This window comes from Bufo bufo, chromosome 6 (assembly GCF_905171765.1).
Source record: "Bufo bufo chromosome 6, aBufBuf1.1, whole genome shotgun sequence".
Classification (NCBI taxonomy): Eukaryota; Metazoa; Chordata; class Amphibia; order Anura; family Bufonidae; genus Bufo; species Bufo bufo.
In genome coordinates this window covers 289,092,844-289,099,515 of record NC_053394.1, presented here as the reverse complement: position 1 = coordinate 289,099,515, position 6,672 = coordinate 289,092,844, and positions in this window count along the sequence as shown.

Below are 6,672 nucleotides of genomic sequence, written 5' to 3'. Positions count from 1 at the left end.
ATCAGTCTAGCGGCAAGAGAACTACAATTCTCAGCATGGACTTCTAGCCTCAGTAAATTGTAATGTGCTGGAAATCCTTGGGGATTTATATTGTAAGGGATCGCTTTCTTTCAGGGGGTCACACTCACAGATATCTTCACAGACACCAGGAATTAAGGGCCAAAACTGTGTTTTATTGCGGCTCATACGCGTAAACATAAACAGTTATACAAAATAAACTCCTGCCCGGCCAGGCTCTACCTAAACAGAATTATGATTTCCCTGACTCACCTATAGTCTCAGATTTATGCTCAGGGTCTCAGGCTCCAAGCCTCAGTCGGTCCGCTCAACAAACACGGTTCCACACCGGAAAGTGATCAGGCATAGCCTTGTGGCCCCTCAGTCCTCCAGACTGAGACCACCCACAAACCCTCTGCTCCAGGTTCACACACACTTCCCCTGACTGACACACTGAGGGTGGGTTTATGCCAGACTGATTAGGGTAGGCTTCACCTGTGCTCACCTCAGGCATGAGGGAATACCCGTGCTGGAAGGGTGTGGACCGGCAGCTCCCACTACCAAGCCTAACTGCTAGTCCAATTAAAAACCAACCCAGAATACAACGTAAACAAAACTGTCGCAGCAAACTATCCTTTGCTGAGACCACTGCACATTTCTGGATTTTAGTTATCTCACCCAGCTGAGGTATCTGGGTGAGATATACACGCCCTCCTGCACTGTACGCCTTTCCACAATATATATATATATATATGTATATATACTAGCAGAAGGACCCGGGTATATTTCATCTATTTCATTTTGTTTCCGTGACCTTCACAGTACCCGCCCCTTTAACAGTGACCTTCACAGTACCCGCCCCTTTAATAGTGACCTCCACAGTGCCCGCCCCTTTAACAGTGACCTTCACAGTGCCCGGCCCTTTAACAGTGACCTCCACAATGCCCACCCCTTTAACAGTTACCTCCACAGTGACCGCCCCTTTAACAGTGACCTCCACAGTGCCCACCCCTTTTATTATTGATCTTCACAGTGCCTGCCCCTTTAACAGTGACCTCCACAGTACCTGCCCCTTTAACAGCGACCTCCACAGTCCCCGCCCCTTTAAAATTTACCACCCCTTTAACAGTGACCTTCATTGTGGCCGCCACTTTAACAGTAACCTCCAGCGTAACCGCCCCTTTAACAGTGACTTCCACAGTTCCCGCCCCTTTAACAGTGACCTCCGCTGTGCCTGCCCCTTTAACAGGGACCTCCACAGTGCCTGCCCCTTTAACAGTGAACTCCACAGCTCCCGTCCGTTTAATAGTGGCCACTGCCCTCCATGCATGTAGCAGTGTAGTTGTGCTGTAATACGTCATATGACTTATTATTTAAGGACCTGCGAACTGTTAAAACCTGTGATCAGTTGGAGTTGGAGTAGGACCTGCGAGCTTCTATTGGCTAATAAGGGACATGTGACCGTATAAATGGCAGTTCGGATTTAATTGAAAGGCTTGCTGGCTTCTAATGCAGGTAATTTTTTGGGAATATCTCAGGAACGGTACATCCTAAAGGTGTCCGGTCTAAAACCTTCCCGGACACCTGATATACCTGTGTGCCAAATTTGGTGAAGATCGGTCCAGTCGTTTGGTCGCGTATAAAAAACGTCCAGACAGACAGACGTCTAGAAAGACAGAGAGAAATTAATTTTTATATACAGTATATAAGAGACTAGCAGAAGTACCCGGCTTCGCAAGGGTATATTTAATCTATTTCATTTTATGTTTCCGTGTGTTGTAAAAAGATATCAACAGTTTCCCCCATAACAGTGACCTCTACAGTACCCGCCCCTTTAACAATGACCTCCACAGTGCCCGCCCCTTTAACAGTGATCTTCACAGTGTCGGCCCTTTAACAGTGACCGCATATTTAACAGTGACCTACACAGTGCCTGCCTCTTTAACAGTGACCTACACAGTGCCTGCCTCTTTAACAGTGTCCTCAACAGTGCTCGCCTCTTTAACAGTGACTGTTCCTTTAACAGTGACCTCCACGGTGTCTGCCCCCTTAACAGTGACCTCCACAGAGCCCGCCTCTTTAACAGTGACCTCCACAGTGCCTGCCCCTTTAACAATGCCCGCCTCTTTAACAGTGACCTCCACAGTGCCCATCCCTTTAACATTAACCACCCCTTTAACAGTGACATTCATAGTGGCTGCCCCTTTAACAGTGACCTTCACAGTGCCCACCCCTTTAACAGTGAATTCCACAGTGCCCGCCCCTTTAACAGTGACCTCCAAAGTGCCCACCCCTTTAACATTGACCACCCCTTTAACAGTGACCTTTATAGTAGCCACCCCTTTAACCGTGACCTCCACAGTGCCTGGCCCTTTAACAATGACCTCCACAGTGCCCGGCTCTTTAACAGGGACTGTTCCTTTAACAGTGATCTCCACAGTGTCTGCCCCTTTAACAGTGACCTCCACAGAGCCCGCCCCTTTAACAGTGACCTCCACAGTGCCTGCCCCTTTAACAGTGCCCGCCTCTTTAACAGTGACCTCCACAGTGCCCATCCCTTTAACATTAACCACCCCTTTAACAGTGACCTTCATAGTGGCTGCCCCTTTAACAGTGACCTTCATAGTACCCGCCCCTTTAACATTGTCCACCCCTTTAACAGTGACCTTCATAGTGGCCACCCCTTTAACAGTGACCTTCACAGTGCCCACCCCTTTAACAGTGATTTCCACAGTGCCCGACCCTTTAACAGTGACCTACACAGTGCCTGCCTCTTTAACAGTGACCTCCACAGTGACTGCCCCTTTAACAGTGACCTCCACAGTGTCTGCCCCTTTAACAGTGACCTCCACAGTGCCCGCCCCTTTAACAGTGACCTCCACAATGGCCACCCCTTTAACAGTGCCCGCCCCTTTAACCCCTTAAGGACTTAGGACGTACCGGTACGCCCTGTTTCCCGAGTTTTTAAGGACTCAGGGCGTACCGGTACGTCCTAACTTTAAATCGCAATTGCGGCGTAGCCGGGGTTAATCGCAACAGGATGTCCGCTGAAATCATTAAGCGGGCATCCTGTCACAACGCCGGGGGCGGAACCCGTCACCGCCGCAAACCGCAGGTCAATTCAGACCTGCGGTTTGCGGCTTTTACCTTATCCAGCGGGCGGCGGTGCCATCGGGTCCCCATGCAGCTGTAGGGGGGACCCGATGGCATGGAAGGCAGCGCGATGTCTAAGGAAGGCATCGCGCTGCCTTCCGGTGATGAGCCTGTGAGATCCAGCCCCCTGGATCTCACAGGCCGGAAGCTGTATGAGTAATACACACAGTATTACTCATACAGCCAATGCATTCCAATACAGTATTGGAATGCATTGTAAAAGGGATTAGACCCCCAAAAGTTGAAGTCCCAAAGTGGGACAAAAAAAAAAAGTAAAAAAAATTTGAAAAAATTAAGTTTTCCCCCCCAAAAATTAAAAGTTTCAAGTAAAAATAAACAAAATTTTCATTTTCCCCAAATAAAGTTAAAAAAAATTGGTAAAAAATAGGGAAAAAAATAAAAAGTAGACATATTAGGTATCGCCGCGTCCGGATCGACCGGCTCTATAAACATATCACATGACCTAACACCTCAAGATGAACACCGTAAAAAAAAAAAAACCTGTGCTAAATAAACAATTTTTTGGTCACCTTACATCACAAAAAGTACAACAGCAAGCGATCAAAAAGGCGTTTGCCCACCAAAATAGTACCAATTTAACCGTCACCTCATCCCACAAAAAAATTAGCCCCTACCTGAGACAATCGCCCAAAAAATAAAAAAACTATGGCTCAGAATATGGAGACACTAAAACATGATTTTTTTTTTGTTTCAAAAATGATATTATTGTGTAAAACTTACATAAATAAAAAAAAGTTAACATATTAGGTATCGCCGCGTCCATATCGACCGGCTCTATAAAAATATCACATGACCTAACCCCTCAGATGAACACCGTAAAAAATAAAATATAAAAACTGTGCTAAATAAACCATTTTTTGTCACCTTACATCACAAAAAGTGTAATAGCAAGTGATCAAAAAGTCATATGCACCCCAAAATAGTGCCAATAAAACCGACATCTCATCCCGCAAAAATCATACCCTACCCAAAGTAATCGCCCAAAAACTGAAAAAATTATGGCTCTCAGATTATGGAAACACTAAAACATGATTTTTTTTGCTTCAAAAATGAAATCATTGTGTAAAACTTACATAAATAAAAAAAAAGTATACATATTAGGTATTGCAGCATCCGTAATAACTTGCTGTATAAAAATATCACATGACCTAACCCTTCAGGTGAATACCGTAAAAAAAATAAAAATAAAAACGGTGTAAAAAAAGCCATTTTTTGTCACCTTACATCACAAAAAGTGTAATAGCAAGCGATCGAAAAGTCACACGCACCCCAAAATATTGCCAATAAAACCGTCATCTCATCCCGCAAAAATCATACCCTACCCAAGGTAATCGCCCAAAAACTGAAAAAATTATGGCTCTCAGACTATGGAAACACTAAAACATGATTATTTTTGTTTCAAAAAAGAATTCATTGTGTAAAACTTACATAAATAAAAAAAAAAGTATACATATTAGGTATCGCCGCATCCGTGGGGGCTTCAAATGGGACATGGTGTAAAAAAAAAACCGTATGGCATTCCTTTCCTTCTGCGCCCTGCCGTGTGCCTGTACAGCGATTTACGACCACATATGGGGTGTTTCTGTAAACTACAGAATCAAGGCCATAAATATTGAGTTTTGTTTGGCTTTTAACCCTTGCTTTGTTACTGGGAAAAATTGATTAAAATGGAAAATTTGCCAAAAAATTTAAATTCTGAAATTTCATCTCCATTTGCCAATAACTCTTGTGGAACACCTAAAGGGTTAACAATGTTTGTAAAATCTGTTTTGAATACCTTGAGGGGTGTAGTTTCTTAGATGGGGGTCTCTTTTATGGAGTTTATACTCTAGGGGTGCATCAGGGGGGCTTCAAATGGGACATGGTGTAAAAAAAAAAACAGTCTAGCAAAACCTGCCTTCCAAAAACCGTATGGCATACCTTTCCTTCTGCGCCCTGCCGTGTGCCCGTACAGCGGTTTACGACCACATATGGGGTGTTTCTGTAAACTACAGAATCAGGGCCATAAATATTGAGTTTGGTTTGGCTGTTAACCCTTGCTTTGTAACTGGAAGAAAGTATTAAAATGGAAAATCTGCCAAAAAAGTGAAATTTTGAAATTGTATCTCTATTTTCCATTAATTCTTGTGGAACACCTAAAGGGTTAACGACGTTTGTAAAATCAGTTTTGAATACCTTGAGGGGTGTAGTTTCTAGAATGGGGTCATTTTTGGGTGGGTTCTATTAAGTAAGCTTCGCAAAGTGACTTCAGACCTGAACTGGTCCCTAAAAATTGGGTTTTTGAAAATTTCGGAAAGATTTCAAGATTTGCTTCTAAACTTCTAAGCCTTGTAACATCCCCAAAAAATAAAATATCATTCCCAAAATGATCCAAACATGAAGTAGACATATGGGGAATGTAAAGTAATAACTATTTTTGGAGGTATTACTATGTATTATAAAAGTAGAGAAATTGAAACTTGCAATTTTTTTACACATTTTTGGTAAATTTGGTATTTTTTTATAAATAAAAATGAATTTTTTTGACTTCATTTTACCAGTGTCATGAAGTACAATATGTGACGAAAAAACTATCTCAGAATGGCCTGGATAAGTCAATGCGTTTTAAAGTTATCAGCACTTAAAGTGACACTGGTCAGATTTGCAAAAAATGGCCAAGTCCTTAAGGTAAAATAGGGCTGAGTCCTTAAGGGGTTAACAGTGACCTCCACAGTGCCTGCCCCTTTAACAATGACCTCCATAGTACCCACCCCTTTAACATTGACCACCCCTTTAACAGTGACCTTCATAGTGGCCGCCCCTTTAACAGTGATCTTCACGGTACCCACCCCTTTAACAGTGCCCACCCCTTTAACAGTGACTTCCACAGTGCCCGACCCTTTAACAGTGATCTACATAGTGCCTGCCTCTTTAACAGTGACCTCCACAGTGACTTCCCCTTTAACACTGACCTCCGCAGTGCCTGCCCCTTTAACAGTGACCTCCACAGTGCCTGCCCCTTTAACACTGAACTCCACAGCGCCCGTCCGTTTAATACTGGCCCCTGCCCTCCATGCATGTAGCAGTGTAGTTGTGCCGTCATACGTCATGTGACTGATTATTTAAGGACCTGCGAACTTCTAAAACCTGTGATCAGTTGTTATGGCAACCTGAAGTAGGACCTGCAAGCTTCTAATAGCTAATAAGGGACATGTGACTGTGTAAATGGCAGTTCGGATTTAAGTGAAAGGCTTGCTGGCTTCTATTGGCTAATTCAGGTCATTTTTTGGGAATATCTCAGGAACGGTACGTCCTAGAGAGCGGAGACATGGTCTAAAACCTTCCCGGACACCTGATGTAACTGTGTGCCAAATTTGGTGAAGATCGGTCCAGTCATTTGGTCGCTCATAAAGAACGTCTAGACGTCTAGACAGACAGACAGAAACTCATTTTTATATATATATATTTAAGAGACTACCAGAAGGACCCGGGTTTGCACGGGTATATTTCATCTATTTCATT